We start from the raw sequence: 18,045 nt of genomic DNA, 5'->3' as shown, positions 1-18,045 counted from the left end.
TTCCACATATTTTAATTGTTTCTGGATGGTGATAATGCAAGCCATGGTAAGAATTCTTCGAAGGTGTGAATAATCTAAATAAATAGGAAAGGGGGCAAATGATGGTTCAGGAAGGGCACTCTTCCCAGAACTCCTATTGCTATCCCAGAGCTTACATTTAAAATTGTGTGAGGTGCCACGTCTCATTACACCTTTGGCAATCCAAGGTGAGGAATGCCAATGGTTGCTGGAGCATGCACTGCTAGATAGTCTTCCCTAAGTCCAGTGCTGTTCTCTCCCTCCAGTGTGCAGGCCACTTCAGAGGACCATTTCATGTATGCTCTTTTGTGCCATTCCTCATGCTACCACATTTGGAATACATACAGTCATACATATTTTACTTCCATCCGCCTCACTTGTACGTCTTCTTTTTATCATATTCATCCTTGCAACAGTCCTGTGTGATGATGATGATGATGATGATGATTCCCATTTTGACTGATGATAAACAGGCTGATAAAAAGTGCCCTGCTCATACCCCTAACAGAGTCAGGCTTCAGCTAAGTGTTTCCACATCACATTCAACCTTTTCCACCCCACATACCCACATTGCTCTTCCTGGGCTTCTTTCTGCACACCCATTAGGGCATCATTCACACACAAGCACAAAGTCCAGTCTTAGAACATATTTTCAGTGCCGAGTTCAGACTTTGAGCATTTGAGTATTTTTTTTTAAAGCATGAGGAGAGTTCTGGCAGTCCTGAATATGTAGTCAAATTGGGTTGTGGGTGGGGTGATATATTTCTGCTTTCAGGGTTTTCTCTCCCCACCCCCTCCTAATCATGGTCTTTTATCATTTGAATATATTCTTCCAATCCCCTCTGTCTTATTGTCACATACTTCTTAATATACCTGCTGCTCCTTCACTTTGTCTTACCCTCCCTCTCTTGTGTTCTGTCTGTACAGGTTGATATTTAAATCACAATATACTCATGATTGCGCAAAACTCATTGAGGTTAGTGCTCAGGTTCTCCTTATTTGTGATTCTTGCTGCTGTGATGAGAGAGAATCATACAATATACTTTTATCAATTGTTGAGCTAGTAAGATACCTTATTGTACAAGTTCCTGATGAGGGTGCTGTTCTTATCACGATTGGATGTTTATATGAATATTTTATATAAACAGCTTGCTTCTCTGATCTTATGAATCCATAAACTTTGAAGCCAGACTGCAGAAACCTATAAATATATAACATTATTTAGAGAAGTTAGTCACATGCTTTGCACATCTTTACATTATGACAGCAGTTACTAAAATGCAATAAAGCAAAAACAGATCAGCTGTGTTTTCCACAATATATTGCAAATGTGCTAACACTACTGATACTTCCATTCAAACACATTTACTACCATCCACCTCCTTCCAGTGCTGGACTTTTCCCATACTTTACTGCTTAGGTTTGTTGGCAGCTTTTACTTACGCTTATTTAGAAAATAACTGATTGGTTTTTGTCGCTTCTCTTTGAAAAGATTATTTTAAGCAACCATTCTCTGCTGTTCCACTCTATTAGCAAAATTAGCAAAAAGGTCAGCAAACGACAGAATGAAACAGGAAAGTGATTATTAATTCTCATGAGGAGACCCACCTATTGTATACTCTTCTGGCTTCTGTAACATTTCAAATGCATCAGGAGACAATCCAGACAAAATTATAGCCTCCATCCATAGACATCTAGTACCAGCTGACTAGGAAGCAGTAAATACATTTTTTAATTGTTGCCTTTGACATTCCTGATAGAAGTAGGGTTATTTGCAAAACAAAGGTGGCGTTTTTCAACTGATTTGGAACCGATTCACTTCTCTGACAACTTGGGTAGATAGTCCTAATGCAAAGAAGAAGAAAAAGCCAAAATGGATTGAAATTGTAAGTAATTAAGAGGGTCAGAAAGTATATGATATTGTATGGTTGTACGTATTTAAAGCAAATGGCAGCTGTTGTGTGAAAGTGTGTCTCGGAGTGTGAGAGAGAGATTGGGATCATGGTATGTGAAGAGAGCACTTTAAACCTTTTGCCCAAGTCTGGACTCTCCCTCTCCACAATTGCCATTTGAATTTGGAGGGAAGATCCCATTGTTGCTAATTAATTGTTCTGTCTCTGAGAGCAGTAGAAAGAAGGTTGAGCACAGTCAGTCTTATTTTTGAAGATGGGGAACCAAAATGGTTCGTTCTGAGGGGTATTTTAATAGCCATGCAGGTGTGTGAGAGAGGAGACTGTCCTTAAGCTGCCTTGGTCCTTTAGGGTTTTCAAAGCTGCAACCAGCATCTTGAACTGAGACAAGAAGCAGATTTTGTGTAAGTGCAACTGTTTTAAGACTGGCAAGATAATTTTCATTTGTCTGCTCCCAGTTAACTTACATATTTTGTAAACAAACAAACAAAAACCACACCCACCCCAAGTTTCCAAACTATTTTCAAAGGCAACACTAATTCACACGGGGACTGTTTTACAATGTGGATTGGCCTGATCAATAGAGGGTTTCCTTGCATTCCTGGCAATGGTGAGATTCTTTATGAATGCTGCTCTGTGTCTTTCAGAAGTTGTGGATGCCACACAGCATGGGTGCCAACAGGATTTTCTGGGCCAAATATGTGAATTGGGCCTTCTGCCCCTTGAAACTTTGCATAAAATTTGCATACAGTTTGTGTTATACACAAATTTGTATCCTGTTTTGCAGGTGAAATGGAGGGCCCCATAATAAATTGGGCCACACACAAGCAATAACATTTCAGATGGACAAAATTTCAACAGATGGAGTTTTTTCTGTAATTTTATTTCCATACTAGCTTTAACATTTTTCATTTCTGCTGTCACAAAGCTGTTAAAGGCCCAAGATCCCCATTTCCCCTAATACCATTCCTAAAACAATGCAATGAACTCATGTTTTCTTGAATTATACGACAGTTATGTTACCGTATGTCTTTTATCACTTGACTACAGGCAGGCAATACAGTGTAAGAGCCAGTGTTCGAAACTCCCATTGTTCTAGGCACATTTTGCGACAGAGAATTTCATTAGCGCGAGCATTTTCTGAGCTCTGGGCGCAGTACTGTGCCTAAGATTTCAATTAAAACTGCAGAGTGGAAGGAATGAGGACCTTTTTCTGCCTCCCCACTTCCAGCTACCTTCTGAAGACCAAAGAAGAGACCCTTTTAAGAATATTAGGGGGGTAGGCAGGAGGACTAGACATAAAATGAACCTAATATTTTAGCTGCAGTTCATTCATTTTCAGCTTTGTATTCTTGTTATAAAAAAGTGTGCCTAGACATTCAGTTGTTGCTCCCATAACCTAGGTTTAGGGTGCCATTTAGCTCCTGGCTTTCATATCTCAGTTTCTAACACTGGTAAGAGCAGGAATGGTACTTCAGGTAGTGGAAGGTGAGGTGGGCGTGGGCTCATAAGAAATATAAGATTTATAGCAACTAAAGTTCTCATGCCTGTGCTTAGATATATTAAAGTTTTTTTATTATTATTATTATTATTATTATTAAAATTTAGAGTATTCTGGGTGCATTTCTTGTGGTCATTGATTTCTATTGATAAAAATATGTATAAACTGCCCATATGAATATTTAGAAAAGAATAAACTGGCAACATAAAATATTAAGGCAGTGTAGAACAATATTGACCTTATAATAACTACACTTACAACAATTTACACCCCTCCTCATTTTAATTTTTATTTTTGAGCCTTTAACATAAATGTATCCATTTAAGTGTTTATACCAGGGGTTGCCAACCTGGTCCCTACCACCTACTAGTGGGCGTTTCAGGATTCTAGGTGGGTGTGAGGGGGTTCTATGGCACAAGCTGAATCCTCCTTCCATCGAGCACTGGTGGGCGGTAAGAAAATTTTACCATCAAGAAAGATGCATTAGTGGGCGGTAGGTATAAAAAGGTTGACTACCCCTGGTTTATAACAACAGTTACACCCCACCCCACCCCCCAAGAATTCCCCTGTTTCCCTCCTTGGATGGGAAGCAATTCATCACCACCACCCTCATTGGTGCTACAAATCAGCAGCTCCCTTTTCATTTTTCTCATCCCAACCACAAAACAATATTAGTACAGCAACATTGGACTACTTTGCAGGACTGATGTAATCTACACTCTCAGTCAATCGCAATATCTCCCCTGCAATATGGATATACACATGTCAGCTTTTATTTGCATTTCCATTGTATCTTTTTACATATTCAGGGGAAAAACTTTTTTTGCCAAAATTAAACTTAGAAAGAGCATGAACTCCTGTCTTTGCAGGAGCTAATTACTAAACTAGCAATTATTTCTCTCGGCTACAATCACTTCTCTATCAGTAAAGGTGAAATAGCAGTTTCGAAATGAACCGGGAATTCCTGTCAAAATAAACCCGGCACTCCTTCTCCATTGTCAGAATCTAGAGAAAAATCTAGAGTGATGTACACCCCAAGGAAGACCCCAAACCAGCTTCTGAATAAATCAGGAAGTTCCTTCTCGGTTGTTTAGTGAACGGACTTCCTGACTCAGTTTGGAGTCTTCCTTTGTCTTTGAATGACTCTTTTAATTTGGAAAAAGTATTTTCATCATGCCCTTTGTTAAGCCAAGGATATGTTGTGTCACAGCAATATAAAATTTTGATACTATCAGATTGAAATGTCCTGTGAATTTTGTGACTTAACAGCAAATTAACAAACAATTGGCAATACAAAGGAAGATCTTCACCTTAGCTCCTCATTTGCATTTTAGGTTTGTAATCTGATATCATTACAAATGCACTGAGCACATAATTACATTTGTCATTTGAAATGGTTCCAATCCACCCACCAGTTGTTGAGCAGTGTAACATTTTTTGATCTCTACCTTGGAATTCAGTATTTCCCCTAACTGTTGAAACAGAGCATAAAGCATAGCATAATAATTCAGGACACAATTCAACATTTCAAGTTCAAAATCTGCACAAGTCCTCCTGCCCCATTCCAAATGGGAAAGAAAAGGTCTAACATTTTCATTTCCATCACTGAAATAGTATGTTGCTTGCCCAAATAATTTCAAGAGAGAAAAGCAGCTGTAAATGCATTGGTCTGAAATTAACCATATGATTGACCTTTTGTTGATTAGAAGCAGCGTCATCAAGAATCATAACATAAAACTGTGTCAAAGATGTATCTAGTTAAGTACAGTCATATGTATATCCAGGATCACTAGTCTCATAATTACATACACCTCTTGGCTTAACTCATTGTCCTCCAAATGCTATTCACCTGTGCTATTATAGAGGTATGTCATCCAAACACAGCACTGAATTTAAAGACAGAAAGACCACAATAGCTCAAGAAAAACAATAATTTATAACGCAATCTGACATACCTATTTAAAAGCAAGTGTCTTTGAATTCAGTGGGGCTTATTCTTAGGTAATTGTGTCCAAGGTTCAGAGAGAGAAGTTATGTTTAGCTTGAACCAAGAGGGAAAGTCTTCCAGGTACATGGTAGGAGAACCAGGGCTGTGTGTGTGTGTGTACATGAACTTGAGGTTTAGTTTTTTATGTGAATGTGGTCAGTAATTTAGTTTCCTGTAAATAACTTACAAAATACATTCAGATTTAAAGTAAGAGCTTGGAACATTTCAATAGTTCACTAAAAACTCTGTTAAGTCGAACATTTAGGCAAAACCAATCAAATTTAATAAAGCACTGTTTCGAGACTTAAAGCTGAAGATGTAAAATGAGAATGTTAAATGAAATGCTAGTGAACTATTCTAAATATATCTTCATTTTGTCATTCTCGGTTAAATTTATGGGTTTTGCCCCAGAATCTTGATTAATTCAGGCACGTTTTTATTAAACTACCTATTGTTAAAACACTTCATAAACTCTTATGGATACTGTATCTAATATAGATATATTGTGTAGATACGACTCATAATTAAACACTTGGGTTGTTTTAGTTCTTTTCCCTTGAAACACAGAACAGGCAATTGTTTTGTATAAAAGATGGATTGCTGACTATATTTAAACAATGAAATCAGAATCCTTTAACAAAAAAGAAAGCGGGAAGAGGACATTCCCATTTGCAACAGTAATCCAGGCATCTGAAACCTGAACAAGTTCTTTTAATTAAAAATAAAATTAAAAATCACTCCCATATGAAGACAATGGATACTTGCACTTTTCACATCCCTTGTATACCCCAGACAAATAGGAAATGCTGTCAGTTTTAGCCATAAAAGTGATAGCGGATGCCATTAAATTGGCTACAGACAAAACAAACACAACTGTATAGGCACATTTGTATTTTGTTTTGTGACTTGGTCACTGTAAACAAAATATCCTCGCAGTCATAAAAAGTGTTTTGTGAAAGATAGCCTTTGAAACAGCTGGTGTAGCTGATAAGGAGTAAGCAGTAACAAAGTCACTTGCTGAACAGCACAAGTCAGCTGCAGTTCTTTGTCTGGAAAATTCCTATGTCCCCGTAAGTAAGCTTAGCTAACAAAGTCAGCTGGCATCAAGAACATTAGAAAGGGAGACCCTGGTCAGTTTAGTGCTAATTTACAGTATAGCTTCATATTTATTAAAATCTCATAAAACAAATTGATAGTTTGAAACTGATTCTTTTTGCTCACTTTGAAAACGCATAATTCTCAAGGTATGTTGGACTTCTAAGCAATCGTTTTGAAGGAATCACATACTGAAAAGCATTTCATGGTGTGTGTTTTTTAGAACAACAGGCTAGCAAATTTAGACCTAACAACACCTTTTCATGAAACATTTTTTTGAAATTCGAGATAAATTGGGCGAAAATATTTGTATCCACAGGCATCATCTAGCTGCTGCTAGGATTTTGAACCAACCAAAGCATCAGGAAATCATTCTCTGCCATCCAGCATTTCTGTCCCCTTGTTACAACCTTCTTCTCATCCCAAGGATAACTGCTTGAGCATCCAAACCACCTATTACATATTACTGAAGTCTCTTGAGATACCTGCAATATTTCATTTACCCTATGACACCCTATTCCTCACTGGCTTCAGAAGATGATAATTTGCAGACTGTCCATTATCAGTTTTGTTAGGAGGAATGTTTTATGGGATTTTGCAAACAGGTCAGTCCTACTAAATTTAATGGAGTTTACTCCCAAGTAAGCATGTACTGGAGTGCAGTCATACTGGAGTGGACAGTGGAACTGGTGTGTACCTTTTGAAATAATTGTCACTCAGTGCAATCCTACCCATGTCTGCTTAGAAGTTAAATACCACGGAATTCAGTGAGACTTACTCCCAGGTACATGTGTATAAGATTGCATATTCAGCAATGTTTTCTGTCTGAATATTCAGGTATGACCACATGGGTGCACACTATTATTTTTAAAAAGTACCACCAAAAGGCAAACTAGGGGCAGTGTTTTACCAGGAACCAGATAACTGGAGACATCTTTGGTGAATAGTTGCAGCATTTTTTCACAAGGGGAGAGTTTGAGCATTTCCATGCAGAAAAGACTTCTTCAAGACAATGACATTTTTCTGATTTCCAAGACTCTATCAACAGAATGGAAAAGCAGAAACTTCTCTGTTTCTCATTGCTTCAGATGTGAAGCTTTATCTTCCAAAAAACACTTACAATATAATTTGAGATAGGGCTTGCTTCCCTTTGACTAATTTGTTTCAAAGACCATGCAAAGGGTAGTTAAAAGATGTATCCTATTTAATGGAAGGCCAGAAAATCAAAAGTACACATTAGAATTTTGTCACTTCAGTCCAGATATGTTAGAGGTACCAAGAAAAAAGCCAGTATTTTTTTCACATATTCAGTTCAGTCCCATACATGTTTGCTCCAATGTTAAGTGTGCATAGAACTGCAGATTCACGCATAGTCTTATACGGAAGGAATGAGTGGAGGTTGTAATTTTTCTCTTGGACAGTATTCTTTGGTGTTGCAATATAACGCACCTAAAATGATTTGCATGCTTTGTGCTTGTTCTGATGTACTAAAAACATTCTCCTTTTAAAATGTCAGTAAAGAGAAACACAAGAAAACCCTCCCGATTATACATTCTTCAAAATGATAAACCCACAGAAGATGGCTCGAGGACATAATATTAATTTCATGTACTGTAATATTGTTCACATTTATTTTGCTTTTATTGTATTCTCCCATTTTAGGAGAGTGAGTATATTGTACTCACAACATATATGTGTTAAAATTACTAAAATTTAATCTACTCAGGCACTTATGTATATATTCCATCTTTTTCACATACTTCTTTTGTAACACTTAGAGAAACAATTGTAGAATAGTGGCTAGTTACTCTAGTTCCCTTAGAATTAAACAATGTTTGAGACTTCCTTAAATAAATAATAATATTTATAAGACCAAGGAATGAATAAATAACAGGAATTGCATAAAACAAGAACAGCCACCCAAAAGATTCTTCAGGTTTCAGGCAGAGAAGGAAAATTGTTGTGTGTAGAAACTGCCTATAGATGGCAGTGTTGGGAACTATCAGCCTCACAGCAGAGTAGATAAGATGTCTCAGCTGGTCCCAGCTACAGCTGTATACTTGGCTTGGTGTATTCTAAATGTGTTAATGGGTTCTTCTAAGATGGGTAAAATTGCTTTCATGATTTATTTTCCAGAGTCACTTTCTTTGTATACTAGATGCATTTATTTTTATCCTGTATGTGAACTCGAACAAAAAATCAAATAAAGACTGCATTACAGAGATTATATCTCTGTCATTAGTTTCCAGATTCAAACTTAGCACAATTGTAAAATGATCTTTCTCTCCCCACCCGCACCCCTTAGGTGGCCGGCTGTGACTCGCATCTTTGTGGTAAGTTTTCAAAGGAAATATTCCCTCTTCCTTCTTGATGCTGGCCATAAAAAGCCATCAAGGGCATTAGCTTAGGGCACTTCCAGATGGCTTCTACTGTGGGGACTGGAAACCTTCAATCTGCAACCTGTAGGATGCTTAGGTCCTTGCCGCGTGACTAACAGGGTGAAGGCTGTGATGTGCATATGGCTGCATTTCTGAAACAAATGCCCAAGGAGATAGTGGAGAGAGTGCCATTTTTGTGTTGTGCTTTAGAGCACATGGTCAGGAATGTGGGCAGCTCCCACTGGGATGTAAGAATTGTGCTGCTAGGTCAGACCAATGCCATTTTGTTTTTAATAGCAACAAGGCAGGTGCCTCTAGAATCCTCTTTGTTGGGTTATTAAGGTGAAGGCTTCTTTCCATGATTTGTCTCCTGCATTAGATTCAAGGTATACTTCCCTTGTACAAGGAAGCTCCACTAGCTATCATTGCAAGTCATAAATAGGTGACCACTCTGTGCTGCACATATGGATAGAAAAATGGTTTGTTTGGATATCCAGAGTTTAATGAAAATATTCTGAAATGCTAAGGTTCTTGGGAGGGAAATGTGAACATTGCAAAATGCAAGGAATTCTGAGGGCTAAAATAAACATGACTAGGATTGCATGAATGCAATTAACTTGCCCAAATCCTTTTTATAAAAATTGCCACAAGGGAGCCTACGCCATATCAAGACTGTGTGGGGTAAAAAGAGAGATATTAACCCTTTCTCTTCACTGTGGTCCCAATAAAAATTACCCTGTCACCTTTTTTGCATCCAGAGGGAGAGGGATGCCTCCACTGGTGCCAAATGCAGCTCCCCTCCTGAAGCAAATCAAAGTTAGGGAAGGGAACTTTCATTGAAACCACAGCAAGGGAGAGAAACTCCCTCTCCAGCCCTCGTGGTACAGATGCTGTTCAGCTGTGGCTGCTATTTGCTTAACAAAAAAGACCCAAGTCCATTGTACTCATGCATTTAACATGTCTAACTTGGCTTAGATTCTGTTCTTGGGGTGGGGATCAGAAAAAGAAAGAGTGGCGTGCATTCTGCTATCGTCATTTCCATTAGCCCTTTTCCCCAGCGAAAAACCTACATTCAAAATTCACATAAACCTTTTGAAATGTTTAATTAAAATTCCAACACCCATAGGAATTATTGTTTCATGTTGACTTTGGAGTATCACCCCTCGCTGTGATTCATTCTTTTTCTTTCTTTCTTTCTTTCTTTCTTTCTTTCTTTCTTTCTCTTTTGTAGTCTGTTTTTAGGAAGCTTGAACTGAATACTGCTGCATACAAATTCCAAATCAGAAGTCCAGTGTTGCATATAATGTTTCTGTCTGTGTGAAACAGACAGAACATGACCCACCTCTGTTGTGAAAGGGCAAACTGTATTTGAAACATTCAACATAGTTCTCCTGGCTGGTTGTTAGCTCAGAACGGCCCATAGACATTTTGGCACCCAAGGTGGAAAGTAGCTTTGGCTCTTTCCCACCACACTTCTAGCACCATCACCCAAAATCTGAGGAACAGGATGATTTGGCACCCCCTTAATGTTGGCTCTACGAACTGCCAGTCTGATTGCCTGCCACCTAGGCCAGCCGTGCCTCTTTACTTCAAGAGGGAATGGAGAAAACTAGCAACAGAATAAATTAATATCTTGCACCATATTTTTTATTTTTGTAATACTGGAAAGCTGTAGGAGTGAGTGTGCATTGTGTCATGATCTCAACTACAAGACTTCTTTCCAAGCCAGGGACCAGCCTTCACATATCTAGTGCCAAAAGTAAGGGAGTGACTTGGGATGTGTTCACACCAAGATCACCTTTCTTGGTGTTAATACACATCTGCAAAGACCTCCTTTCTCAAGACTGGATGTGTTCATGTAGGGTGTAAATTCTGGCCTCCCACTAGTCAGCAGTGCAGAAAAGGAAGGTAATAGGCCAAGCTGAGATCCTGGCCAACACATTTAAAAAAGCCAACTTGTGGTAGCATCACTGTGTCAAATGGTGATATGAATCAGTCCTTAGACATACAAAAATTAGCAGGCTCTTTGAAAATTTGACTTTGTTGGGACCAATAAAAGACTTTAATAGAACTGAGCTCACCTAGTTCCTACCTAGTCATTTCCTCCAGGAACTCTTAATCTTAAAGCCCCTGTTGGGTTTGTAGCAAAAAGTTACAGTGGAAAGTCCTTTTATCCAACCCTTACATTCATCTTCTGGCAACATCATTTTCCCCATTCAGAGTTATTTCACAGAGTTCCTACACAGGTGGCATTTGCATGTGGGAATCTTACAGGCAGCTTCTTACAATCAAGAACCCATGTGAGAGATTGACACACATTAGAATTGATGTGGTTTTCATGTAATGATTATGTAGGCATGTTGTGTGAAACAGCCCTAATTCTCAGGCTAATATAAACACAAACATGACCATATATTAATCTAGATTAAAATTTCCGAATACTTGGATTGCCTTCAGATCAATTAGTCTGTAGTCATGGTCAGGCTACAGAACTAGTCTAGTCCATTAGATGCCAACCACTGTCACGACCTATCCTAGTGTAGGGTTGCCATATTTCAAATAGTGGAAATCCAGACAGAAAAGTTGTTGAGCTTTTTTTTAGATTTGCCCAGAAATGTAGGTAGGGTTGCCATATGACTGGATTTTCCCAATTTCTACGAAGACACTGCTGCCAACAGCCATTTGGTGAGTGGTGGAGAACATGCAAAAGGAAGGGGAATGGCTTTGGGGAGATCACAGAATGAGGCAAAAACTGATAGCACAAAAGCAAGACCCAGCCAGAGATTCTGACCCTGCAATGCAGAGGAAAAGAGTTACTAACGGCAGTCTACAAACTCAAATTGGTGGGGAGGATTATTTTAAACCAATCAATTTTCATGTGTCTAAACTGCCCAAAATCTCACTGAGAATATGTGACCTTACAAATCAATCTTCCTGGCTGCTGAAGACCACATGCAGGGTTCACAAGTGCCTTCCACCCGTTTTGATTTCACTTGACATTTTAAAGTATGTGCAAGAGGTACTTAGCGGATGTTGAGCCATTACCTTGATCCTTCCTGTCTCAATTTTTAATGGAGCTCTTAGGAACATAATTCGCTTGGTGCTGGATGAGTTGCTTCATTAAGATCATCCCTTCTTAATTCCTTGCATACATACACACATTATTTAGGCCAGATGTTTGTAATGGTATTGCCAAAAACAAAAGTTTATATGTCGAAAAGGTCACACACTATAATGCACAGAATCAAGCACTGAATGGAGCCCTGCCATGCTCCTGAGTATTACAGTGGCACACAAAAACTTCGGCAACACCCTGATGCAGTTAATAAATAATAGATATCACACATTAAGTGCTTGCAGTATCTCCTTCAAACTCTATGGGTCAAGGCTAACAACCACTTGGCACGTGACAAGCTGTTCAAAAAAAGGGAGCAAGGTGAACAGAAAATTGAAGGCCACCCTATAGCCAGCAAGAATATATCTACATGTTGCTCAGACCAGAGAGCAAACCTTTTCAGGAGGCTTTATAGGAGACTGGGAACATCACACGACCTGCTCAGGTCTATTGGTGCAAAGACGTTTCCTTGGATGGTCTTCCTTATAGAATCATAGAGTTGGAATAGACCACAAGGGCCATCGAGTCCAACCCCCTGCCAAGCAGGAAACTTAATCTCTACCCACTGCAGACTCTAGTCCAGAGATCTGGTCCTCTGCAGGCCCCACGTTAATGTCATTCCATAGTCCTAAAATGAAGACCCATATTGTATCTGTATCATTGAAGCCCCACCCCATATAGCTGTTTTAACTGGTCTTTTTAAATTCTTCTTATTAGTTTTTATTCACCCATTATTTATGCTTAATCAAGTATTCTATGTATATGTTTTAATCTATGGTTGGTTTTTGCTCCCATATACAGTATTTAACAATTTTTCGCTTAGATTCACACTGTTATCTGTTTAGATGTTTTGCTTATGCTGGTCTGTGACCGAATAAAGTAAATTCATTCATTCATTCAATGTGCTACCACAGATGTGGGGAAGGAGAGGAGGTCCATCTCTACACATGCGTAGCGTCTACAGATGACGACAAATCACAAGCATCCTTTCATCTAACTTGTAGGCTGATGGAATGCAACAATTAGATTTATATCTCGTTACAGCTCACAGTTTATTAATAGAAATAGCACAAAGTCATGAAAGCAAAAACGAAATGTGGCAATCACATATATGGGCAGGCTGCACTTACTCAGAGACGAGAAATAGTAACTGCACATGCTCAGTACTACTTTACGTATTCCAGTTCTGAGCCTGGATTTTGATTAAGCCAAATGTATGTTGTATAGCGGGAAGCAGGTGGTGCTGTGGTCTAAACCACTGAACCTCTTGGGCTTGCCGATCAGAAGGTCAGCAGTCCCCGTGACGGGGTGAGCTTCTGTTTCTCGGTCCCAGCTCCTGCCAGCCTAGCAGTTCGAAAGCACGTCAAAGTGCAAGTAGATAAATAGGTACTGCTCCGGTGGAAAGGTAAACGGCGTTTCCATGTGCTGCTCTGGTGCTGGCCACATGACCCAGAAAAACTGTCTGGACAAACGTCAGCTCCCTCAGCCAGTAAAGTGAGATGAGCGCCGCAACCCCAAGTTGTTCGCGACTGGACTTAACTGTCAGGGGTCCTTTACCTTTACCTTTTATGTTGTATCGCAATGTGTCAGTCTACAAATAGGCTCCATTGTTTTGCTATACCTCCGGGTATAGGGTATAATAATAATAATAATAATAATAATAATAATATGAATATTGTTTAGTACGTTTTAGTTAAACACTTCATATTCAAGAACAAAATGCACCAAGAGTTTGTGTATGGCCAGCAAATGCCATGTCACGTGTTTCCTTTCCTTTCTGGCAAGAGAGGGAGAAAAGTGAGCAGGTTAGAAAAGAACCCTAGAAATACAGAGAGCAGAGGAAGCAAGGATCCTAATTGCAAGCATAACACCCCCTGTGGTAGAGAATCTTCTCATACTTAAGGCTTTATAAGCTGTGTATTTGTGAAGTTACCTTCTGCCTCCCAGCCATATGCTGCTCTGCTGTATATTTGTTTCTTGCAGTTCAAATATATAGAAAACAAAGCACAAACCTGGGAGAAAGGAGAAAAGCATCATGGGATGAAAGTATGTTGGCAGGGTGGCTCATGTTCATCTGTACGACACAGTATCATGTGATTACTTGCACATCACCATGAATCATCATCAGATATCTAATGCTAAAATAGACATATGGCAGACACACAGCCAGTCCTTATTTTATAGGCCTTAGGGTATGGCTTTGTTGCTGTTTCTAGAATGAGGTGTGCAATACTTAAGTTTTGGGCATGTAAATACTAAGGGTTTGGGTGAAAAGAGATCTTACTATAAATGAAATTGAAAGTACATCAGAGCAGAAACCCATTTCCTCCCCCTCCTACTGTGTTAATCTGTAAAATCCTGTTGCCTTGATGCTGCTGCATGCATAAATTAACAATCATATTTGTGTGTGTTTTAGTAGAATCGACCCACTGCATAGAAGAGTGAGTTGGGTGCGGACAAAAGTTCAGAGAGTGAATTTCTGGTGAGAGACCCAACAACGGAAGCAAGGTAAGGAGGGTAGGAATCAGCTAAGAGAGAGATGAAACTGCAGTAGATCAAACCCTGCTGTTCTCTTAGCCAAATGGCCTTTGTGGGAGAGCTTTAAAAAGGCCCTGTCCTTCAGCTGAGAGTGTGCCTGAAGCTGTAATTAGCTTCAAACCATGGCCTGTCCTACGCAAAAGGAAAATGTCACACAGTGGTGGGCGTTCTTGGAGACATTGTGGTAGAATCTGGGTACCAGCTGTTGCCTCTGGAAAAGAACTTGCTGTGGACACCCACAGCTCTGCGAGGCTGGCAGGAGGCAGATCCGGTGTTCCTCTTCCTTCACACCTCTTTCCCCTTTCCAGTTTTTTTTCTAGGCAACCCAGTGGGACAAAAAAAAAGTCTGGTTCAGGAACTTCTAAACCGGTACCAGATCCACTCCTGTGCTTCACACACGGCCATCCGCAATCAGAACTCATTTAGCCAGGGAGGCATGTGCAAATAATTAGGGAGGGGCAGGATGTGAGACCACTCTATTTTAGACACACTCTCATTACTGTTCCCTTTTGGCCCTCCCTTGGAATGTTCCACGCATTTTGACACACCTACTGATTGCCAGATGAGTGTGTCAGTTACCACTTAGTACTCATCTGATGACCAGCTGACATTTACTGAATGATTCATCCACACAATAGCCCCTGCTGAATTTGGACTTCATGAACGCGTTACAATCAGAACACATGTAAAGCAGGCAGACTGCTGTGAAATCTGTACTCTAATAAAGTCCAAAGGAGCTCCTAAAAGTTTGCATTTATGAATCTAACCTCTACCTTTACTCTCTGAAACCATAACCAGAGTATGCAGAGCATACTCTGGAAAGCTGAAAGCAGCAGTATAACCAAATCCCTCTGGAGTTCTACAACTCTTCCCTCCCATTGTGGCCTCTCTACCTCAATCCATCCAAGTAAGGAGTGCTAAATAATAAAATAATAAAAATGGCAGTCAAGGACAACAAGATGAAGAGGAGGAAGATAAAAGGAATGTTGCCACACATAAAACAGAAACCCAGTCAGATGGGCAGGGTATAAATAATAAAATTATTCTTATTCTTCTTATTAAACATGCGACATAAGGCAAATGCAGCATATTCCACTGTGTAATGCTCTTGGCTATCACAGTTGCCACCTTGACCTTGTAGCCAGCCAGCAACAGCCTCTCCCCAATATACATGTACTTAATTGTTCAAGAAATCCAAGATTCCACTGCTGGTAAACACTCTCAGCCAATAACCGTCAGCTGCCTGCAGTGAAGTATAATTTCCACAATTCAACTGCATCTTTCCATAATGCATTTTTCACCTCCTGATAATGCATCCTCAAACCTGTTTCCTGTTGATCCATTAAGTGCCTATATATTCTAGTGGTTCATTCTCACTCTACTGACTTTTAATAATATACAGCTATCCTCTTGTGATAACTATAGTGGTAGCAATTCTCTTTAGTCAACTTGTAATTACTTGGTGCAGTTTTTTCTTCCCAAATTCATCCTTAAGAGATGACTCTCATAATCCCTTGCAACTAATGGTTTGGAGGTTGACAATGTTAATTTTTTTTATTTGTTTGTTGCATTCATATCCCACATTTTCTTTAAGGAGCTCAGCATGGTGCGTACCATTTAGCCGGGTGACCTTGGACCAGTCAGTGTCTCAGCCCAACTCGCCTCACAGGGCTGTTGTGAATATAAAAATAGGAAGAAAAGAACAATGCATATCACCTTGAGCTTTTTGGAGGAAAGATGGGATAGAAATGTGAAAAATAAACAGATCATCATCATAATCATAAATTGTTTGGGCTACACTAGTGGTTGTTAAAGTATCTAGGAAAGTAGGAGAAGAGATGGACTGAATTTGCCAAGCTTTGAAATACAGCTGGCTGCTTCCCTAATCCTGGAGAGACCACTGTAAGCTAGTGGGAATCTTGCACCCTTTGCCCTGAGTGGCACGTAAGTGGCTGCTGGCAGCAGTGAGAGAAGAATAGGATGGGATTCCCATTGCTGCCCTACAGTTTGTGCCTTTTGTAGCAGTGCCTAACTATTCCATCCTCAAAAAATAAAATAAAAAAAATAACAGTACCAAGTATGAGCCCTGCAAATGGTAGGATCACTTTCAACGGTTCTTTTAGCAGTGGTAGAATGGAGATGAGCATGGAAGCAAAAGTACTGTTTGCTAAGTTTCTTCTCTACACTTTATGTGTACATTTCTTTTCTACATTTTATTTGTACACCCAGCACATTCTGCATACACTATACACTCAACAGTGGTTCACAACAAAGCAAGGCAAAAAACATAAAAAAGTAAATACAGAAAAACCCTCAGCTGAGGCAATGGAGAATCTCCAGCTTTATAATATGTCTATGAAAAACTGATTGCTTTAGATTATTTATGGGTCCCAACTGTCTCCACCCCAATTAATGTTCAGGGAAAGAAAATAGTTAACACCATTTGTGTCTCTAGCAATTGATTTCATCTGTGCTTGAAATATATTGCAGTCACTTTATCCTTTAATTATTAGATTATTCCTTCTTAATTTAATTGAATTAGCATGATTTGAAGAGCTACTTCTGAAGGTGCTTGCTAGCAGGAGGGTTAACTGCAAAACATTCTTACACATACAATGCTAATACTCTGGGCCACGTAGATATGGTTCTATATCCTATCCAGTCAGTTTATAGGGCCAGCTCTTCCTTAACTCCACAGCAGAACTACAGTGGTACCTCAGGTTAAGAACTTAATTCATTCTGGAGGTCTGTTCTTAACCTGAAACTGTTCTTAACTTGAGGTACCACTTTAGCTAATGGGGCCTCCCGCTGCCCCATCGCGGCACAATTTCTGTTTTCATCCTAAAGCAAAGTTCTTAACCCAAGGTACTATTTCTGGGTTAGCAGATTCTGTAACCTGAAGAGTCTGTAACCTGAGGTACCACTGTATTTTAGATTATTTTGTGGATTAAGGGTAGACACAGCAATACGTTTTGAAACGGTCCATTTCATCAGAATTATTAGAATCCCTTCCCCCAAAGAACACTAGGTTCAGGTGCAATACAAATCCATTCTTTAGTTAGCTAAACCATTCGTAGGAAGCCTTCAGCCTATGGGACCTAATTAGACCTGGCAGTCTTCCACATTTGGCCCATGAGGCCACACCCACTTGTCCCACACCTGGCACCAGGTGATAGATGCTGAGAGCAAATCCCTTTGAAATTGTTGCCTGAAGTTGTAATGATGTCAAGTGATTGGCAGTAAGGTGGCCCCACCTAAATGTCGAAGTTGGCCTGCAATGGGTGAGGGAAGTAAGGATCTAGTCCCCAGGCTGGATCCAGTTCTTAACGCTGAGCAAAATTATGGTTTATTTGAACATCTGAACCATAAACTTCAAATCTTAAACCTCAGTTTGAAGCTTGCAAGTTTGCAAATCACTGTTTGTGCTAAATTCAGTCAATTGACAACCACAGTTATGGCTGCTGCTCCACCGCAGGAGCCTTCTGCACCAAGCAGAGGTGAAT

General features: G+C 39.6%; 1 long non-coding RNA gene across 22 annotated transcripts in view; it reads left to right on the top strand.

Moving 5' to 3' along the window:
• Positions 1-18,045, top strand: part of LOC310690200 — a 48,904-nt gene that overhangs the window by 1,606 nt on the left and 29,253 nt on the right. For 18 of the 22 annotated variants that reach the window (XR_014517951.1, XR_014517952.1, XR_014517953.1 and 15 more), the window contains exons 2-4: positions 946-994; positions 8,817-8,844; positions 14,424-14,512. This is a non-coding gene — a long non-coding RNA (uncharacterized lncRNA). Of the gene's footprint in view, positions 1-945; positions 995-8,816; positions 8,845-14,420; positions 14,513-18,045 lie in introns of all 22 variants that reach the window. The other 4 variants (XR_014517962.1, XR_014517964.1, XR_014517965.1 and 1 more) reach the window with 4 other exon arrangements.

This window comes from Podarcis liolepis (assembly GCF_965112155.1).
Source record: "Podarcis liolepis genome assembly, chromosome: 12".
Classification (NCBI taxonomy): domain Eukaryota; kingdom Metazoa; phylum Chordata; class Lepidosauria; order Squamata; family Lacertidae; genus Podarcis; species Podarcis liolepis.
Note: the sequence above shows the minus strand (reverse complement) of the source record. Positions and strands in the feature narration are given on the sequence as shown.